At 48.3% G+C, this 22083-nt stretch overlaps 1 non-coding gene across 1 annotated transcript; it reads right to left on the bottom strand.

Annotated features, from left to right (window-relative positions):
- Positions 1-16622: 16622 nt before the first annotated feature.
- TRNAS-UGA (transfer RNA serine (anticodon UGA)) lies at positions 16623-16704 on the bottom strand. The gene has a single exon. It is a non-coding gene; the product is annotated as a tRNA-Ser (tRNA).
- Between the last annotated feature and the right edge of the window lie 5379 nt (positions 16705-22083).

Below are 22083 nucleotides of genomic sequence, written 5' to 3'. Positions count from 1 at the left end.
CCAGCTTGGCTTAACGGTGAAATCCTAGCGGATCTTAAACATAAAAAAGAAGCTTATAAGAAGTGGAAGGTTGGACATATGACAGGGAAGAGTATAAAAATATTGCTCGGGCATGTAGGAATGAAATCAGGAGGGCCAAATCGCACCTGGAGCTGCAGCTAGCAAGAGATGTCAAGAGTAACAAGAAGAGTTTCTTCAGGTATGTTGGCAAGAAGAAAGCCAAGGAAAGAGTGGGCCTCTTACTGAATGAGGGAGGCAACCTAGTGACAGAGGATGTGGAAAAAGCTAATGTGCTCAATGCTTTTTTTGCCTCTGTCTTCACTAACAAGGACAGCTCCCAGACTGCTGCGCTGGGCATCGCAACATGGGGAGTAGATGGCCAGCCCTCTGTGGAGAAAGAGGTGGTTAGGGACTATTTAGAAAAGCTGGACGTGCACAAGTCCATGGGGCCGGACGAGTTGCATCCGAGAGTGCTAAAGGAATTGGCGGATGTGATTGCAGAGCCATTGGCCATTATCTTTGAAAACTCGTGGCGAACGGGGGAAGTCCCAGATGACTGGAAAAAGGCTAATGTAGTGCCAATCTTTAAAAAAGGGAAGAAGGAGGATCCTGGGAACTACAGGCCAGTCAGCCTCACCTCAGTCCCCGGAAAAATCATGGAGCAGGTCCTCAAGGAATCAATCCTGAAGCACTTACACGAGAGTAAAGTGATCAGGAACAGTCAGCATGGATTCACCAAGGGAAGGTCATGCCTGACTAATCTAATCGTCTTCTATGATGAGATTACTGATTCTGTGGATGAAGGGAAAGCAGTGGATGTATTGTTTCTTGACTTTAGCAAAGCTTTTGACACTGTCTCCCACAGTATTCTTGTCAGCAAGTTAAAGAAGTATGGGCTGGATGAATGTACTATAAGGTGGGTAGAAAGTTGGCTAGATTGTCGGGCTCAATGGGTAGTGATCAATGGCTCCATGTCTAGTTGGCAGCCGGTGTCAAGTGGAGTGCCCCAGGGGTCGGTCCTGGGGCCGGTTTTGTTCAATATCTTCATAAATGATCTGGAGGATGGTGCGGATTGCACCCTCAGCAAATTTGCGGATGATACTAAACTGGGAGGAGTGGTAGATACGTTGGAGGGCAGAGATAGGATACAGAGGGACCTAGACAAATTGGAGGATTGGGCCAAAAGAAACCTGATGAGGTTCAATAAGGATAAATGCAGGGTCCTGCACTTAGGACAGAAGAACCCAATGCACAGCTACAGACTAGGGACCGAATGGCTAGGCAGCAGTTCTGCGGAAAAGGACCTAGGGGTTACAGTGGACGAGAAGCTGGATATGAGTCAGCAGTGTGCCCTTGTTGCCAAGAAGGCCAATGGCATTTTGGGATGTATAAGTAGGGGCACAGCGAGCAGATCGAGGGACGTGATCGTTCCCCTCTATTCGACATTGGTGAGGCCTCATCTGGAGTACTGTGTCCAGTTTTGGGCCCCACACTACAAGAAGGATGTGGATAAATTGGAGAGAGTCCAGCGAAGGGCAACAAAAATGATTAGGGGTCTGGAACACATGACTTATGAGGAGAGGCTGAGGGAACTGGGATTGTTTAGTCTGCAGAAGAGAAGAATGAGGGGGGATTTGATAGCTGCTTTCAACTACCTGAGAGGTGGTTCCAAAGAGGATGGTTCTAGACTATTCTCAGTGGTAGAAGATGACAGGACAAGGAGTAGTGGTCTCAAGTTGCAGTGGGGGAGGTTTAGGTTGGATATTAGGAAAAACTTTTTCACCAGGAGGGTGGTGAAACACTGGAATGCGTTACCTAGGGAGGTGGTAGAATCTCCTTCCTTAGAAGTTTTTAAGGTCAGGCTTGACAAAGCCCTGGCTGGGATGATTTAATTGGGGATTGGTCCTGCTTTGAGCAGGGGGTTGGACTAGATGACCTCCTGAGGTCCCTTCCAACCCTGATATTCTATGATTCTATGATTCTATTGTCTGGTGGGATACACATTTGATCTGAGTTTGAGGGCTCTCAAAAATTGACATTCTGAGAACCCACAATGAAATTTCAAACAATCATTGCTGATAGAATAGTTATAAAAATGTTCAACTCCACTGCCTTGGCATGGTAGCTTTTTCCCCTGGGATAATTCTGCATCTCTCCAGTTACATGGGATTGGGTATATTTTTTTAGGAGCCAGTTTGTCCCGCTCATTGAGAAGTTCCAAGACACAATGTGGTAGTCTGTATTTGACAGAGACTGGCTCTGTTATCATGCGTATCTCTTCCTCATGCCTCATCAGCAGTCACGCAGAGATCATAGAATCATAGAATATCAGGGTTGGAAGGGACCTCAGGAGGTCATCTAGTCCAACCCCCTGCTCAAAGCAGGACCAATCCCCAATTAAATCATCCCAGCCAGGGCTTTGTCAAGCCTGACCTTAAAAACTTCTAAGGAAGGAGATTCTACCACCTCCCTAGGTAACGCATTCCAGTGTTTCACCACCCTCCTAGTGAAAAAGTTTTTCCTAATATCCAACCTAAACCTTCCCCACTGCAACTTGAGACCATTACTCCTTGTCCTGTCCTCTTCTACCACTGAGAATAGTCTAGAACCATCCTCTTTGGAACCACCTCTCAGGTAGTTGAAAGCAGCTATCAAATCCCCCTTCATTCTTCTCTTCTGCAGACTAAACAATCCCAGTACCCTCCGCCTCTCCTCATAAGTCATGTGTTCCAGACCCCTAATCATTTTTGTTGCCCTTCGCTGGACTCTCTCCAATTTATCCACATCCTTCTTGTAGTGTGGGGCCCAAAACTGGACACAGTACTCCAGATGAGGCCTCACCGATGAGGCCTTGAATAGAGGGGAATGATCACGTCCCTCGATCTGCTTGCTATGCCCCTATTTATACATCCCAAAATGCCATTGGCCTTCTTGGCAACAAGGGCACACTGCTGACTCATATCCAGCTTCTCGTCCACTGTAACACCTAGGTCCTTTTCCGCAGAACTGCTGCCGAGCCATTCGGTCTCTAGTCTGTAGCTGTGCATTGGGTTCTTCCGTCCTAAGTGCAGGACTCTGCACTTATCCTTAATTTTTTGATTTTGAAATTCTTCCTCTATATTGCTTGCCAATGCAATGCACTGAATTGTTTCATCTTCTGAATGTGCAATTTTGTGTAACTGCCTTGCCTGAATAGAAGGGATGAGGCTAGCAAGTTTCATCACAGTCCACCATCTCTTGATCTGGCATAAATGACGCTGTTACAGGTGTCTTTTGTAGATGGAGCCACTGATTCACAGAATTCCTGATGTTGTCATCCAGGGAAGATAGTAAGGTCTTTTTATAATTGGTGTGGTCAGCTAGATAAATGATCCTTGGTACTGTAAATGTGTTTAGAATAATCAATTTTTCTGAAGGTTTTAGTGGGGCTTTGTTGATTCTTTCAAGCCAAGTGTCAAGCTTTTCTGATAATGCCAGTTTGGAAAACCTAATCCATGGGTCAATCTCCCAAGCTCATGATAAATCCACTCACTAAAAAATATTTTGTCCATAGGTCCAAGGACCTGAATCACTCCACTAATATATTTTACACTGCCAGCCGGGGCATCAAAGCAGGCAGCGGGGGCGTTGTTTACCCAGTCCAGCACCAATTTGGTATATAAATTAAAATTTATTTTCTCCATAACTAATAGATATAACCCTTCACAGGGGGAGGCTATCCCTTACCGGGGGAGACTAACCCTTACCAGGGGGATTCAACCTGTACCTGGAGGAGGCTACGCTTGCAAGGGGGAAACTACCCTTACCAGGGGAGCAGATTTTCTTGTGACTGCCCACCCCAATCCACCACCCCAATAGGGGTGGAGATTTGCTCTTTGCAATCTGCCTGGCTATCCAAGCCTGTTACTGACTCTCACCATGAGGAGGTGGTGGTAGGACTTACCATCCAGAGGCTATGCTCACTGAGGGGTCCCAGCCAACATAACGCTGAGCCCTAATGGGAGTGTGGAAGAGGGCTTGGATCTTGGCAGAGATTGCCCCTATTGGCAGGGTTCACACCTGTGAGGATTCCTTCCCCACTCTGAACTCTAGGGTACAGATGAGGGGACCCGCATGAAAGACCCCCTAAGCTTAGGTTAAAAACTTTCCCAAGGCACAAACTTCGCCTTGTCTTTGAACAGTATGCTGCCAGCACCAAGTGATTTAGACAAAGAACAGGGAAAGGACCACTTGGAGTTCCTATTTCCTCAAAATATCCTCCCAAGCCCTTACACCCCCTTTCCTGGGGAGGCTTGAGAATAAACAAGATGAGCACAAACCAGCCTTGGATTTTTAAGACCCAAAAAACCCATTCAGATTCTTAAAAAACAGAACTTTATTAGAAAAACAAAAAAAGATAAGAGAACAACTCTGTAAGGTCAGAATGGAAGATAATCTTACAGGCAGTCAGATTCAAAACATACAGCATCCCTCTAGGCAAAATCTTAAGTTACAAAAAGACACAAAAACAGGAATACACATTTCCTCCAGCACAGCGAATTTCACAAGCCAAAACAAAGAAAACCTAACACATTTTCTAGCTAGAGTACTTACTAACTTTACAGGAATTGGAGGGCTTGCATCCTTGATCTGTTCCCAGCAAAGGTATCACACAGACAGACAAAAGTCTCTCCCCCTGCCCCCCAGATTTTAAAGTATCTTTTCCCCTCATTGGTCATTTTGGGTCAGGTGTCAGCCAGGTTACCCCAGCTACTTAACCCTTTACAGGTAAAAGGACTTTGCCTCTGGCCAGGAGGGATTTTATAGCACTGTATACAGAAAGGTGGTTATCCTTCCCTTTATATTTATGATAACACCCTTCTCCACCTCACTGATTACCCAGAGATGCATGGAAGGTCTTAAGAGAGTCATAGTTACTCCTGCCATTTGAGAGCACTGGGAAGAAATCACATTGTGTCAACACCCACTGCAGAGATTCACGATGCTTTGTTTTAATTAAACAGTCAGATTCCCCTGGTCTGCATCAGGTCTAAGTCAGCTGCTAGGTGCCAGCTGAGGTGGAACACCACCCCTCCCACCATCCCCAGAGAGGGGGAGAGGTGAGCGATGCCTGCTGCAGCTGGGGCGATCCACAGGAAGGGCCCAACTCACATCCAGAGTTGCCGCCGCCCCCTGGAGAGGGCGGCGCCTCATCCAGCCATGGATCACTTCCAGCCCCTCTTGTAACTCCAGTCCTTAGAGCCAATCTTTATCCCAAAGTTACGGATCTGGCTTGCCAACTTCCCTTTCCTACATTGTTCTAACATGCCAGAGGCTGTTCACCTTGGAGACCTGCTGAAGATATGGGTATGGCCCAGGAAGAGATTTACACCATCTCCCCCAGATTTTCAAAGCCAGTGAGAGCTCACCAGACACTGCTGGAACATTGGTGCTTTCCAAGGCTCGGGCCACTCTCTTGGAGTGAACCCATTCCAGGGTGCCCTGCCCTTCACAAAGAAAAGAGAACTCTCCCCGGGGCTCCTGCCGGCTTCTCTGGAATCGGTTGTTTTACCGGACTGGAAGTTTCATGGCGCCCATCTCCGCCACTCCGGATTCGGGGATCTGAACCTGACTCCCTTTTCACTGGCTGAGGGCAACAGAGGCCATTGCCTGCCTTTTGGAATGGCACTCGCCTATCTCTTAGGACTGACTGACCCATGTTCAACTGCTGTTCACATTGAACCCACCCTTCTCCATTTCGGCCTTCAGAGTTCTTGTTTAACTATTTGCTACTATCACCAAGATCTGCATCTGTGGCAGCTCCACCCAGGCTCACACCATAGGCTTCAAGGTGCACTGCAGCAGCCCTCCTACTCGTTGCGGCATAGCCCCCACGGCTCACTTTGCCGACGATGGCTGGATATGGGCCCGACGCTCCAGCGCCATCCGTTTTCAGGGCTAGTTGATTCTGCAGGTGAGTTGTTATACACTCCTTAGCAGATTCCAACTTCCATGGCCACTCTCTTGCTCTCTGTATCAGCCAACACCTTTTCTGTGGTCTGATGAGTGTTGGCATTGGGCACCTTAACTCGGCATTCGGTTATCCCACAGTGCCAGTTCTACTTACCAAAAGTGGCCCTCTAGGCACTTGCATTCCACACCTGGCTCCACGCCAGCGAGCCGGGCTTCTTACCCAGTTAAAGTTTAAGAATACGTTGAGATCGTTTCGGCCCTAAGACCTCTAACCATTCACTTTACCAGATAAAACTGCGGAGACGGATGAGTGCCAGCTATCCTGAGGGAAATTTTGGAGGGAACCAGCTACTAGATGGTTCAATTAGTCCTTTGCCCCTATACCCGGGTTGGATGACCGATTTGCACATCAGGACCGCAATGGACCTCCACCAGAGTTTCCTCTGGCTTTGCCCTGCCCGGACATAATTCACCATCTTTCGGGTCCTAGCACTTATGCTTATGTTACACCTCCCCTACAGGGTGGGCGAGACAGGCTGGTGGTGTGCCCTCTGCAAATCAGTGGCCTCGGGATTCCATCTCAGCCAGCACACACTGGCCCTCACCTTTATTGCGCCATGGGCTTTCGTTCAAGCCTGTGACTCATGCATGTGTTAGACTCCTTGGTCCATGTTTCAAGCCGGATCAGGTGGGTTGCCGACATTGCTGCAGACCCTGGGCACCCTGGAGTGGCCCTCCCCACCAGGCAGTGTGACGTGGTCAGGGCACACTGAGGAGCAGAGGGACCCTCACAGCCCCCATACCGCCTGTTAGGATATAGATATTCAGGCCTGTCTGCAAAGGCCTATACTGTGATAGTCTGAGGCCCTGTTCTTAGGCTAAGACCTCTGGCTAAGCAGCAGAGGCAGCCATAAGCTGGGAAGCGAACGGTCACATCCTTACATTCCAAACTGGTCACATTGAAATAAGGTGCTATTGGGCTGTTCGGAATACAATCCTGTCCTGATAATGCCTATCACCTCCAGAGAAAGGGAAGTGCCTAGAAAATGTAAAAGGAAACTTCGTTTGATAGCATCCTGTCTGGCAAGAACTCACTTATCAATAGCTGGGATGTGAAATCCTCATTTCTTTAAAAAGAAAAGGAGTACTAGTGACACCATAGAGACTAACAAATTTCTTTGTTGTTCTATCACTGTAGTCCCCATTTCCCTATTGTTTGTCTGTATAATCTCTGTCTGGTTCTGTGATTGTTTCTGTCTGCTGTATAATTAATGTTGCTGGTGTAAACTAATTAAGGTGGTAGGATATAATTAGTTAAATAATCATGTTACAATGTGTTATGATTGGTTAGTTAAATTTCAGTAAAATGATTGGTTAAGGTATAGCTAAGCAGAACTCAGGTTTTACTATATAGTCTGCAGTCAATCAGGAAGAAAAGGGGGGGAATGGGAATGGGGAATGGGATGGGGAATTGGAATCATGTTTTGCTAAGGGGAAGGAAATTGGAATCATGTTTTGCTAAAGTGGGGAATGGGAACAGGGACACAGGCAAGGTTCTGTGGTGTCAGAGCTGGGAAGGGGGACACTAAGGAAGAAAATTGGAATCATTGCTTGCTGGAAGTTCACCCCAATAAACATTGAATTGTTTGCACCTTTGGACTTCGGGTATTGTCGATCTCTGTTCATGCGAGAAGGACCAGGGAAGTGAGTGGGTGAAGGAATAAGCCCCCTAACACCGCCCGGGGAGGCGGAGCAGGGAGCCACGGGGGAAGGTGCCATGGCAGTCATCTCCCTCGGCCTGGGGACTGTAACACTCCCTGCCATGAAGCAGCAAGCCACCTGCCCACCAGGCCTTCCCAGCCAACCCAGAGCCATGTGACATTGCACTCCATAAGCTTTATAAAAGCTTTATAAAAATATGTTTATATATGTGAAGATGATGTAACTAAAATATGCTTTATGCAAAAGATCTCTTATAAGGTATCATTACAAAGCTTATGATCTACTGAGTGTGTTCATCCCATTTGTTTGCATGTATTATTTCTATGTCTGGAGTTAGGAGAATAAGGTATAAACTTGGTATTACTGATGCAAACATATTATGTGGAAGCCATTAAGGGTGCTTCAGAATCAATTTCCTGTAAATGGCTCTGTTTACTTGTAAGCCTTCCTGTATATGTGTGTGCCAGCCAGTGGGTAATGAAGTTTTACAGTGACATGTGACCATGTCACATGATACTGGAATCCATCTTAAACCTGGTGCTTTTCCATTTAGAAGGGGGGAGGGAAACAGAGAGACAAAGGATTCCTGCCTTTTGCTGGGCTGGTTTTGTTCAATATCTTCATAAATGATCTGGAGGATGGCGTGGATTGCACCCTCAGCAAGTTTGCAGATGACACTAAACTGGGAGGAGAGGTAGATACGCTGGAGGGTAGGAATAGGATACAGAGGGCCCTCAACAAATTAGAGGATTGGGCCAAAAGAAATCTGATGAGGTTCAACAAGGACAAGTGCAGAGTCCTGCACTTAGGATGGAAGAATCCCATGCACCGCTACAGACTAGGGACCGAATGGCTTGGCAGCAGTTCTGCAGAAAAGGACCTAGGGGTTACAGTGGACAAGAAGCTGGATATGAGTCAACAGTGTGCCCTTGTTGCCAAGAAGGCCAATGGCATTTTGGGATGTATAAGTAGGGGCATTGCCAGCAGATCGAGGGACGTGATCGTTCCCCTCTATTCGACATTGGTGAGGCTTCATCTGGAGTACTGTGTCCAGTTTTGGGCCCCACACTACAAGAAGGATGTGGATAAATTGGAGAGAGTCCAGCGAAGGGCAACAAAAATGATTAGGGGTCTGGAACACATGACTTATGAGGAGAGGCTGAGGGAACTGGGATTGTTTAATCTGCAGAAGAGAAGAATGAGGGGGGATTTGATAGCTGCTTTCAACTACCTGAGAGATGGTTCCAGAGAGGATGGTTCTAGATTATTCTCAGTGGTAGAAGAGGACAGGACAGGGAGTAATGGTCTCAAGTTGCAGTGGGGGAGGTTTAGGTTGGTTATTAGGAAAAACTTTTTCACTAGGAGGGTGGTGAAACACTGGAATGCGTTACCTAGGGAGGTGGTGGAATCTCCTTCCTTAGATATTTTAAAGGTCAGGCTTGACAAAGCCCTGGCTGGGATGATTTAATTGGGGATTGGTCCTGCTTTGAGCAGGGGGTTGACTAGATGACCTCCTGAGGTCCTTTCCAACCCTGATATTCTATGATTCTATGATTCAAAGCTATAAGAGGGGATGAAACAGAACAAAGGGGCTTCTAGTCATGAGAAAACCCCTAGTTTCCACCTAAGATGCCTGCTGGAACTAACAAGGACTGTACCAGGGGAAAAGATTGGGCCCAGACTAGGAAGGAGTCCAGTCTGTGAAAGAATGTTATTGGAACATCTCTGAGGGTGCGATATTCTCTGTAATCAGTTTCTTAATGTATTAGGCTTAGACTTGAGTGTTTTGTTTTATTTTGCTTGGTAACTTACTTTGTTCTGTTTGTTATTACTTGGAATCACTTAGGCCTGGTCTACACTACGAGTTTATGTCGGATTTAGCAGTGTTAAATCGAATTAATCCTGCACCAGTCCACACAATGAAGCCATTTTTTTTGGACACAAAGGGCTCTTAAAACTGATTTCTGTACTCCTCCCCAACGAGGGGACTAGCTCTGAAATCGACATCGTTGTTTCCAATTAGGGTTAGTGTGGAGGCAATTCAAAGGTATTGGCCTCCTGGGGTTATCCCACAGTGCACCATTGTGACCGCTCTGGACAGCACTCTGAACTTGGATGCACTGGCCAGGTGTACAGGAAAAGCCCCGGGAACTTTTGAATCTCATGTCCTGTTTGGCCAGGCGAGCTCATCAGCACAGGTGACCATGCAGTCCCAGAATCGAAAAAGAGCTCCAGCATGGACCAAACGGGAGGTATTGGATCTGATCGCTGTATGGGGAGAGGAATCCTTGCTATCAGAACTACGTTCCAAAAGATGAAATGCCAAAACATTTCAAAAAATCTCCGAGGCCATGAGGGACAGAGGCTACAGCAGAGATGCAACACAGTGCCGCGTGAAACTTAAGGAGCTCAGACAAGCGTACCAGAAAACTAAAGAATCAAATGGACGCTCCGGGACAGAGCCCCACACATGCCGCTTCTATGCTGAGCTGTATGCAATTCTAGGCGGGGCCGCCACCACTACCCCACCCCGTCCATGGACTCTGATAATGGGATACTCTCCGCCATGCCTGAGGATTTTGTGGATGGGGAGGAAGAGGATGAGCTTGAGGAGAGCACACAACACACCGTTCTCCCCGACAGCCATGATCTTTTTATCACCCTGACTGAAACACCCTCCCAATCCAACGAAGCTGGAGAAGGGACCTCTGGAGAGTGTACCTTTTAAAATATAATACAAGTGTTTTTAATGATTAAGTAGCCCTGAGGACTTGGGATGCGTTCGTGGCCAGTACAACTATGGGAAAAGTCTATTAATGTGTCTGGGGATGGAGCGGAAATCCTCCAGGGACATCTCCGTGAAGCTTTCCTCAAGGTACTCTAAAAGCCTTTGCAGAAAGTTTCTGGGGAGAGCAGCCTTATTCTGTCTTCCATGGTAGGACACTTTACCACGCCATGCTAGTAGTCAAGTAATCTGGTATCATTGCATGACAAAGTCTGGCAGCATATGGTCCCGGTGTTTGCTGGTGTCAGGGTTCCTTCCCCACTCTGAACTCTAGGGTACAGATGTGGGGACCTGCATGAAAACCTCCTAAGCTTACTTTTACCAGCTTAGGTTAAAACTTCCCCAAGGTACAAACTATTTTACCTTTTGCCCTTGGACTTTCACTGCCACCACCAAACGTTTAACCGGGTTTATTATTGGGAAAGAGCCATTTGGAAATGTCTTTTCCCCCAAAATCCTCACCAAAACCTTGCACCCCCCTTCCTGGGGAAGATTTGATAAAAATCCTCACCAATTTACATAGGTGACCACAGACCCAAACCCTTGGATCTTAAGAACAATGAAAAGAAGCATTCAGTTTCTTACAAGAAGAATTTTAATAGAAGAAAAAGTAAAAAGAATCACCTCTGTAAAATCAGGATGGTAATTACCTTACAGGGTAATTAAATTCAAAATATAGAGAATCCCTCTAGGCAAAACCTTAAGTTACAAAAAGACACAAAAACAGGAATATGCATTCCTTTCAGCACAGCTTATTTTCTCAGCCATTTAAAGAAATCATAATCTAATGCATATCTAGCTAGATTACTTACTAAATTCTAAGACTCCATTCCTGTTCTGTCCCAGGCAAAAGCATCACACAGACAGACACAGAACCTTTGTTTCTCCCCCCCTCCAGCTTTGAAAGTATCTTGTCTCCTCATTGGTCATTGTGGTCAGGTGCCGGCGAGGTTATCCTAACTTCTTAACCCTTTACAGGTGAAAGGGCTTTTCCTCTGGCCAGGAGGGATTTTAAAGGTGTTTACCCTTCCCTTTATATTTATGACAGCTGGTGTTCAAGCAACATCCGTTCTTTATCTCTCTGTGTTATCCTCAGGAGAGTCATATCGTTCATGGTAACCTGGTTGAAACAGGGGAATTTAATTAAGGGGATTCAGAGATGGCCATTCCTACTGGGCTGTTTGCCTGTGGCCAAAAAGAAATCCTCCCTGCAAGTTAGCCACACGGTGGTGGGGGAGGGCATTGGCGTTGATCTTTTCATGTTTGGCTAGCAGAGATGTTCCCTGATACCAGCCATGTGGTGGGGTCAGGTGTAAAGCAATCATCCCAGAGAATTGGATGGCGGGGGGGTTAGTTTGGTTTCTGCTGCTGCATAACAGGAAAACCGCAGCACTAAATGGCCAACTCAACATGCTTTGCTTGGTATGGGAGAGGAGGGTGCTGCTGTTATGAAGGTTGCAGAAGCCAAAAGACTATGGCTTACCATGGCTGCCTGCAAGCTGAATTCTGTTGCCCGGCACTGCATGTGTGATCTCTAACACCAAAGCCACAGGCACTGAATATAAGTTGCAAAATGCGACCTTGTACCAAAATCACGTTATGTAATGTGAATAGTGTTGTTCACCGTGAAAGAGTATAGCCGTTGTTCTGTAAAATGTATCTTTTTAAATACTTCACTCCCTTTTTTTTCCTCCAGCAACTGCAAATGTTTCAAGCCTCCCTTCTCCGTCCCAAAGGCTATCTCAGGTAAGGTGGCGAAAAAACGCACGTGCGAAGAAATGTTCTCTGAGCTCATGCAGTCATCCGGCACTGACAGAGCTGTGTGGAGGGACACAATAGCAGAGTACAGGACAGTGGCTGATGAACGTGAGGAGAGGTGGCAGCAGGAAGATCAGAGGAGGCATGAGGCAACACTGGGGCTACTGCGGGATCAAACGGACATGCTCCGGGTCTGGTGGAGGTTCATGAATGGCAGCAGAATCACAGACTGCTGCTGCAGCCCCTGTTTAACAGCCCTCCCTCCTCCCCAGGTTCTATAGCTTCCTCACCCAGACGCCCAAGAACGTGGCGGGGGAGGCTCCGGGCACCCAACCACTCCACCCCAGTGGACAGCCCAAGCAACAGAAGGCTGTCATTCAACAAGTTTTAAAATGGCCTTTTCCTTCCCTCCTACCATCCTCCCACATCCCACCGAGGCTACCTTGTGAGTTATCTCCCCATTTTTATAATCAATAATAAAGAATACATGTTTTTTAAATGATAGTGACTTTATTTCCTTTGCAAGCTATCTGTGATCAAAGGGGGGACGGCGAGTGGCTTAGAGGAAATTTAGAGTCAACCAAGGGGGCGGGTTTTCATGAAGGAGAAACAAACAGAATGTCACACAGTATCCTGGCCAGTCATGAAACTGGTTTTCAAAGCTTCTCTGATGCGCAGCACTTCCTGCTGTGCTCTTCTAACCACCCTGGTGTCTGGCTGCATGTATTCAGTATTTGCCTTAACCTCCCACCCCACCATGAACATCTCCCCCTTACTCTCACAGAGATTGTGGAGACGACAGCAAGGAGCAATAACAATGGGAATATTGGTTTCGCTGAGGTCTGAGCAAGTCAGTAAACTGCGCCAGTGAACCTTTAAACGTCCCAATGCACACTCTACCACCATTCTGCACTTGCTCAGCCTATAGTTGAACAGCCTATAGTTTCCTTACTACTGTCCAGGGTGCCTGTGTACGGCTTCATGAGCCAGGGCATTAAGGGGTAGGCTGGGTCCCCAAGGATAACTATAGGCATTTCAACATCCCCAACAGTTATTTTCTGGTCTAGGAAGTAAATCCCTTCCTGCAGCCATTTAAACAGACCAGAGTTCCTGAAGACGCGAGCGTCATGAACCTTTCCCGGCCATCCCATGTTGATGTTGGTGAAATGTCCCTTGTGATCCACCAGTGCTTGCAGCACCCTTGCGGTTTATATACTGGCTGCCCTGGTGGTCCGGGCACTGTGGCCCCACTACAGTTAGGGAATTCCATTGCAGCAAAGCTATCTAGTATGACCTGCATATTTTCCAGAGTTACTACCTTTGATAGCAGCAGCTCAATGATTGCATTGGCTACTTGCATCACAGCAGCCCCCACAGTAGATTTGCCCACTCCAAATTGACTACCGACTGACCGGTAGCTGTCTGGCATTGCAAGCTTCCACAGGGCTATTGCCACTCGCTTGTGAACTGTGAGGGCTGCTCTCATCTTGGTATTCTTGCACTTCAGGGCAGGGGAAAGCAAGTCACAAAGTTCCATGAAAGTGATCTTATGCATGCGAAAGTTTCGGAGCCACTAGGAATCATCCCAAACCTGCAACACTATGCAGTCCCACCACTCTGTGCTTGTTTCCCGGGCCCAGAATCAGTGTTCCACAGCATGAGCCTGCCCCAGTAACACCATGATCTCCAAATTGCTGGGGAGCGCAGTTTTAGAGAAATCTGTGTTCATGTCCTCATCACTGCACTGCTATCACCTCCTCGCCTGGTTTTCAGGCGCTGGTTCTGCATAAACTGCACAATAATGCATGAGGTGTTTATAAAGGTCATAACTGCAGTGGTGAGCTGAATGGGCTCCATGCTTGCTATGCTATGGCGTCTGCTTGGGCAATCCAGGGAAAAGGGTGTGAAATGATTGTCTGCTGTTGCTTTCATGGAGGGAGGGAGGGTTGACTGACGACTTTTACCCATAACCACCCGCAACAAATTTTTGGCCCCATCAGGCTCAGCCCAGAATTCCAATGGGCAGCAGAGACTGCAGGAACTGTGGGATAGCTACTCACAGTGCACTGCTCGGAGTGTCGATGCTTGCCACTGTACTGTTGACGCACACCGCCAAATTAATGTGCTTAGTGTGGATGCATGCACTTGACTTTATACAATCTGTTCTCCAAAATAGACTTCTGTAAAATCGGAATACTTTCGTAGTGTAGACATGGCCTAAAATCCTGGTTTTTATACTTAATACAATCACTTTTGTTTATTAGTAAATCCAGAGTAAGTGATTAATACCTGGGGGAGCAAAGAGCTGTGCATATCTCTTTATCAGTATTATAGAGGGTGGACAATTTATGAGTTTACCCTGTATAAGCTTTGTACAGAGTAAAACAGATTTATTTGGGGTTTGGATCCCATTGGGAGCTGGGTGTCTGGGTGCTGGAGATAGGTGACCTGCTGAGCAGTTTTTGGTTAAAGTCTGCAGCTTTGGGGGTGTGGACCAGACCTGAGTCTATGTTGCAGCAGGCTAGCATGTCTGGCTCAACAAGGCAGGATTCTGGAGTCCCGAGCTGGCAGAGAAAATGGGCTCAGAGGTAAATTCAGCACATCAGGTGACAGTCCGAAGGGGGTCTCTGTGACTGAACCCATCATAAGCTGGTCGCAGCACACCACCTCAGAGGGAATGTGCCTGATGGGGACCAGGGCCGTCCGAGTGGTGGTCCCCTCCCAACAACCCCAGCAGGGGGGCGAGGGTGATCCATCGTCCCAGGCCCGGCCAACCGAACCCACCGGGTTGATCCTCTGGGCAGACTGTGTGGACCCCACCCATTTAGCTCTTAATGGTTTCACTGCCTCTTGAACTCTCTCTTCAAAGTTCTTTTCAACTTTCCCTTATTGTACTTGTTGACTATCGGTCTCGTGCCAATATTTAGCCTTAGATTGAGTTTACCACCAGCTTTGGGCTGCATTCCCAAGCAACCCGACTCCAAGAAGACCCGGTCCCAGCGTGCTGGGGGCCATTACTGGCCTCACACCATCCATGGGCTGTACCTCAATCAGAAGGATTTGGGCCCCCAAAAGCAGCACTGGGGAGTGGGTCTTCTGTACGCCACATTTCCTGTGCCCCATCGCAGGATGGGGATTCAGGACTGGGCTCTTCCCTGTTCACTCGCCTTTCCTCTTTGGGCACAAGAAGTAGAGTTCCCAGTGAGATGTGAGACTTAATTCTATGGAGCCAGGTGCAGGCCTTTGGCAGGGAGACTTAAGCATGGGGGATTGGGGTGCAGCGGATGGGTTGGCTATCTAGGTGTGGAGATTTAGTGGCCCCGAGGTGCAGGAGGGAGGAGGAGGAGGAGGAATCCTGCTGCTAGGCAGTGGCTGTGCAGAAAAAGAGGAGGGATTCCTGGGACTTTTTTTCCCTCTCTTTTGCCTGTCTGCTTGCTCGCTCTTGTGGTGGAAGGGGAAGATGCTTTCAGCAAGCCCGGCTAGCTCAGTCAGTAAGCATCAGGCTCTTAATCTGAGGGTCCACGGTTTGAGCCGCTGTCCAGTTAAATTGCCTTGTGTGCCAGGAGCCAAATGATTCCTGGTGGTGTCCAGAGCCATGTGAGGGAAAGAGAGGCTGAGACTTGTGACACCCTGCTCTGTGGCAGGGATCCCGGTAGCTCAGACTCAGAGCTGGAACAGGCCCCTGATTTAGGGGGTGGCTGCAGGGTTTCCAACACTCGGATGTCTCAGATAATCTCTCTCTCCCAAACCCTGAGGCTTGGAGTCCCAGGGAAGGCTTCTGTACTCAGAGGCACTGACTTTGAGAGTTCCTGGGGGGTGCTCAACCCCTGCTCCACCTCAGGATCTGCCCCCACCCTGATCCATCTCTTCCCTTTCTGCCACATTCCTCTCCCTCCCCCACTTCTTCCTGTCCCTGCTCCTCTCCCTCCCCCAACAGCACCTCCCGCACACCACTGAACAGCTGATCACTGGCAGGGGGGATGTGCTGAAGGGGAAGGGGCTGAAGGCATTTTGGCAAGGCCGGCTAGCAGGTGGGAGGTGCTGGGGTGTGTGGGGAGCTGGCTGCCAGTGGGTGCTGAGCACTTTTGTTTTCCATTGGCCCCATAGCACCCATGGAGTCAGCACCTCTGGCTGCACTGACTCAGCTCCTTTCACACTCTAGAGAGAGGAGCAGCAACCAGGGCTATGGCTGATCTATGGGGCAGGGGGCGTTAGGTGAGTGGCAGAGGCTTCAGGTGCTGAGAGTTTGCCTGACACCTCAGGGACACAGTGTGAGGTAGTGTCCCAGGCATCTCTACGAAAGGAGCAGAACAGGATTTACTTGGGGTGGGAAGTGAATTGAGAGTGTCTCAGGGGGTTGTATAGCAGTATTGCCCAGGTTAGAAACTGGCTAAAACACAGACCACGCTGTGAGCAGGATTTGAACCTGCGCAGAGAAACCCTATGGGCTTTCAACTCCAATGCCTTAACCACTCAGCCATCACAGCTGGGAGCACAATAATGCCCCAATCCCAGAGAAACTGGTGAATAATCACAATGTCCAGGCTTGACATAATCTGAAATACAGAATTCAAACAGCAAACCTGGCTCCCAAAGCACACAATCGTAGACTATCAGGGTTGGAAGGGACCTCAGGAGGTCATCTAGTCCAACCCCCTGCTCAAAGCAGGACTAATCCCCAACTAAATTATCCCAGCCAGAGCTTTGTCAAGCGTGACCTTAAAAACCTCAAAGGAAGGAGATTCCACCACCTCCCTAGGTAACGCGTTCCAATGCTTCACCACCCTCCTAGTGAAAAAGTTTTTCTTAATATCCAGCCTAAACCTCCCCCACTGCAACTTGAGACCATTACTCCTTGTTCTGTCATCAGCTACCACTGAGAACAGTCTAGATCCATCCTCTTTGGAACCCCCTTTCAGGTAGTTGAAAGCAGCTATCAAATCCCCCCTCATTCTTCTCTTCTGCAGACTAAACAATCCCAGTTCCCTCAGCCTCTCCTCATAAGTCATGTGTTCCAGTCCCCTAATAATTTTTACTGCCCTCTGCTGGATGCTTTCCAATTTTTTCACATCCTTCTTGTAGTGTGGGGCCCAAAACTGGACACAGTACTCCAGATGAGGCCTCATCAATGTCAAACAGAGGGGAATGATCACGTCCCTCGATCTGCTGGCAAAGCCCCTACTTATACATCCCAAAATGCCATTGGCCTTCTTGGCAACAAGGGCACACTGTTGACTCATATCCAACTTCTTGTCCACTGTCACCCCTAGGTCCTTTTCTGCAGAACTGCTGCCGAGCCATTCGGTCCCTAGTCTGTAGCAGTGCATAGGATTCTTCCATCCTAAGTGCAGGACTCTGCACTTGTCCTTGTTGAACCTCATCAGATTTCTTTTGGCCCAATCCTCTAATTTGTCTAGATCCCTCTGTATCCTATCCCTACCCTCCAGTGTATCACAGGGGGGATTTGGGGTTTGTTCTCTTTGCTTAGCCATGTGCAGTAGCACAGAAAGTGCTTTTCAAAGTTTCCCCTCCTGCAGAGTGGGAATGGGAAATGATTCTTAACTTGACGCTTGATGTGAATGAGGATGTCTGGAACATAGGGCCAGGGACTGACCTTTGCTAGTGAAACCAGTGACACACGGAACCAGGCTAAGAAAAATGTTTCCTGGAGTCAATAATAGGAATAGCAGCAGTATTGTGTAGAAGGAAATGTCTCATAAGAGGTGTTACAGCACTGGCGGTTCCATAGAAGAAGTCACAGATACAATGTGGAAGATCTAGCTTCGGTTTCTGGCCAACAGAGGGTTGAGTTTTATTGTCTCCAAATTTCAGTAGAAAAATTCAGACCCAAACTGTGTGTGGTGGGGGTTTCTGGGGTTTGCATTTGGTTTCGTTTGTTTTTCTCATTTGAAATGTCCTTGATAATTTGTCTGGGAAAACTGTTTGGACAAGGCCAAGAAAGAGTTAGAACAATTAAAAAAGCTCCATGGGAGTGAGCGGGTCCTTCAGCGCCAGGGGAGGGGTGGAGATTTTCATGGAGGGGAGTTGAGGAAATAAATGAGAGGCTTTTGCTCCAGAAGAGGGAGAGGCTTGGCAGTTTTATTTTTATCAAGTGAACCCCCCCCAACATTGCTCCCCTGCTGTTGCTGCTGCCCCAGCTCAAACCCCACTGTCACCCCCAGCATGTGACCTACAGCTTCCCACTGAGAAAGCCCTTTTAAGTCAGAGACAAAATCCCCTCATCTGTCCCTTCTCCCCACTGAGCCCTCCACCCACAGAGCCCAGTACAACCCCTACCTAGCTGGATCTTGTGGCAGATGAGTAAGGATGTGCATTGCTGACACGAGGACCCAAGTGTGCACACACTCAAGCAATGTAATAACTGTGTAAGTTAGACATAATTCTGTAGTACAGACATTGCCTTAGTATTTCAGTCCATGCACTGAGATATGAGTGTAAAACATCCACTCACAAATGCAGCAATTGAAATCCCCCAATTTAATATCTCTGCCCTTCTCAGAAAGTCATAAAATTCAGTTCATTCTTGCTAGCAGAGGGGAAATTCAAGTGACTAATGTTTATGATTGATTTAAATAACGTTTAGGGTTTAATTAATATAATATAAATATAAATAGTGATTCCTTGACACAACACCACAAGGTGAAACAGGAACAGAGACAAACCTTGTCAGTAAAGTCTCTTTTCCCCAAAGATCCTCAAAATATTCTTAATTCCCACCCCACCTCCATAGGATGTCTGTGTAGGTTAAATGCCCTGCATCCATCTTCCCATTAGAATTGCCCTTGTTGGACATTTCCAGACCTAGACATTTGTGAAATACAGAATTTGAACAGGAAACCTGGCTCCCTGCACCAAGAATGATGTGGGGTTTTTCTACCTGTCACTTTTTCCTTTATAATACCACAGAGAAAGTTTTTTTCAAAAGCCAAACCATCCCCACACCATCCTCAGTCAGCCAATGAACTAGGGAAAAGGTTACAGACAACAGAGACCTTAGAAACAGTTAAGTAACAACAAGCCCACCAGACAAAGTGGCCAAGTAGTTAAAACAATAGCCTGCTAATCTTTTCTCATCCTTGTGGGCAGGAGCGATGGAAGCCCCCTAAAAGGTTGTGGGCCACAGGCACCCAACCTATGGCCCCTCCCCTCATGCTGCCCCTGAGGCTCTGCCCCACCACGCCACCCTGAGCCTCCACCCTTCCCCCAAGATCCCAACCCTGCACTGTCCCATCTCCTCAAGAACCTGTCCCCTGCTTGCTCCTCTCCACCCTCTCTCACAATCCCTTGCCCTTAGGGCCGGTAGAGAGTTGGAGGACATAGTCCCCCCATCTTTAAAAGTTGGGGGCCAGGCCCCTCTGCCTCCCTGATTCTGGGACTATTTTATTCTTCCCCCATCTCTCTCAACAAACCATTTCGCTCCTGCAGCTCAGGACAGCCCTTTCCTTTCTACATGTAACCCTTCTGCCAGGCCAAGTTGATAGCAGCAAGGGCAAAGTTCAGTACACAGGGGTTCCCTCTCATCAAAGCAAATGCAAAACTGGCTCGAGCCCCCACCCAGTGACCTGGGAAAATCTTACACACCCCCTGGGCGCCTCAAAGAAGTACCCTGGGTACTTCTCCTCTCGCAAGCACAGAGTGTCGGTGTAACAGAGAATCTTTAATAACATGAGGTAAATGACATCAGCATTAAATTGGGGAAACACCACAACTAGTGTTCATTAACCAAACCATGAGCAAAGACCCACCCCAGCAAAGTGGGCCACATCCTTTCCCTCAGGTTCTTGAGTCCAGCAATCCACAAATCACCCAAAGTCCAAAAAGTCCAGCCCCAGAGTTCAAAAGTTCATCTGCATAGTGTTACTCCCCAGTCTGGCTAAAATGTGCCTGTGGGGGGGGGGAAGAGGTAAGGGGCACCTTACGTGTCCTGAAGCTGACTGCCCCACAGGGCTCTGCTCCGCCATCTCACATACAGCTCCGCTCTGCACAGCTCGCCATCTCACAAATGCTCCACTCCGCTGTCTCATGAACAGCTCCACTCTGCTCTGCACAGCTCGCCTTGCCATCTTACAAACACTCCACTGTCTCACAAATGGCTCCACTCTGCACAGCTCACTGTCTCACGAACACGCCACCAGCCTATCCACGAACAGCACCACTGCACGCTAGATCTTCCAGCTCCCACTACTTGACACAGCTCTCAGTGAGTTCAGCTCATAGTAGTGGGAGCCTTAGTGCTGGTGCACCATAATGCCAAAGTGAATTCAGCACAGTACTTGTAGCAAGACTCTTAATAAACTCAAAATTAGCTCTGACATTCCACAGTGGAGAGAGACAGAGGTGCAATTGGTGTTTCAGGCCCTCACAAAGGGGCCCACACCACCAGGTACTAATACCTGTCTCAAGCCTCTCTCCCTTCACAGAGTTTTGGAACCCATGTCCCTTGCCTAGCGAGTGCTACTTAGTTGATGGTGAGTCCCTCCATCATAACTAAAGGCCAAGTACAGTTCCAAGCACAGTTCCCATAATCAGGGTAATAACAATTTATTCTTCCCGCCCCAATAACAGAGACACTGGGGATCCCACAACAGCCAAAGTGACCATTTGGGCAGTTATGGCCTCATTCTAGGCGGGGTGGGTATGCCTATGCAAATGAGATCAGCCCCTGAAGTTCTTTTCCACAACTTGCCACACCTCATCGCCAGATGTCAGGGTGGAGCTCATCCTGACTCTGCTTACATCCACACAAAGATTCACACACAGACCTTGCAAGGAAAACCTCCTCAAGGAGTCAGAAGCACTTGAAGTGATGGAAAACAGAGGAGAACTGACAATGTGACCCAGAGAGGTTCCCAAGCAGATTAAGGAGATCCCCTGCTGCCCATTTTCACCAATTTTAGGGAAGAACCATTGCTTTTGGGAAACTGCCTTGCAGGGCCGTCCTTACCCATACGCAAAGTACGCAGCTGCGTAGGGCACCAGGAAATTGGCACCAAATTTCCTGGTGCCCTGCACGGCTGTGTGCTGCTCCAGCCCCTGCTCTTCCCCAGGGCCTCAACCCCTGCTCTGCCCCAGCCCTGCCCCCACTCCCCTGAGGACTCCAGAAGCGGTCAGACCTGCACTCACTGGTAAGTAGAGTGACCTGGACCCAGCCTGCTCTGCTCCCCTTGCTCCCAGCCGCGCTGCCAGTGAGTGCTGGGGAGTGGTTCCCCCCTCCCCCAAGCCTGGGAACCAGGGGAGCAGAGCAGGCTGGGGCCGGGTCATTCCACTTTTTGCAGGAAGTGGGCAGCCCCCCCATCCCCCACGGAGGTCTGGGGCCAGCCCCCACTCCTGTGGAGGTCTGGGGTGGGGCTCCACACAGCTCCCCCACGGGGGGGGGGCTGCATAGGACACCAAAATAGCTAGGGACAGCCCTCCTGCCTTGAATTAGATATAAAATCATTATTCAATCTGAAATATGGTTACAGCATCCACAACCCCAGTGTCACAACTACTGAAATCGCTTGGTCCTTATAGTTTACCAGCCACAGAAATAAATGGATTTGAAATAAATCCCTTTTCAGAGTCAATGAGGACTGAGGTATCATGGAGCTTTTCATGTCTTAGACTCTGGCACCATCGTGTGGCCATTTAATTTTACTCTTTACAACAGTGGTCACCAACTCATCGATTGCGATCACTGGTCTATCCTGGAGCCTCGGCCAGTTGATCATGATCTCTGGGCTGCTAAAAGTCCAGTGACATAGTGGGGCTCAGAGGTTGTCTGCCTCACATGGCCCCATGCCACTTGAGAAGCGGCTGGCTGCTGGCACATCTCTGTGGCCCCTGGGGGAAGGGATGGGGCATGA

Source organism: Natator depressus, chromosome 22 (assembly GCF_965152275.1).
Source record: "Natator depressus isolate rNatDep1 chromosome 22, rNatDep2.hap1, whole genome shotgun sequence".
Classification (NCBI taxonomy): domain Eukaryota; kingdom Metazoa; phylum Chordata; order Testudines; family Cheloniidae; genus Natator; species Natator depressus.
The sequence above is the reverse complement of the archived record's forward strand: the minus strand, read 5'-3'. Positions and strand labels throughout refer to the sequence as shown.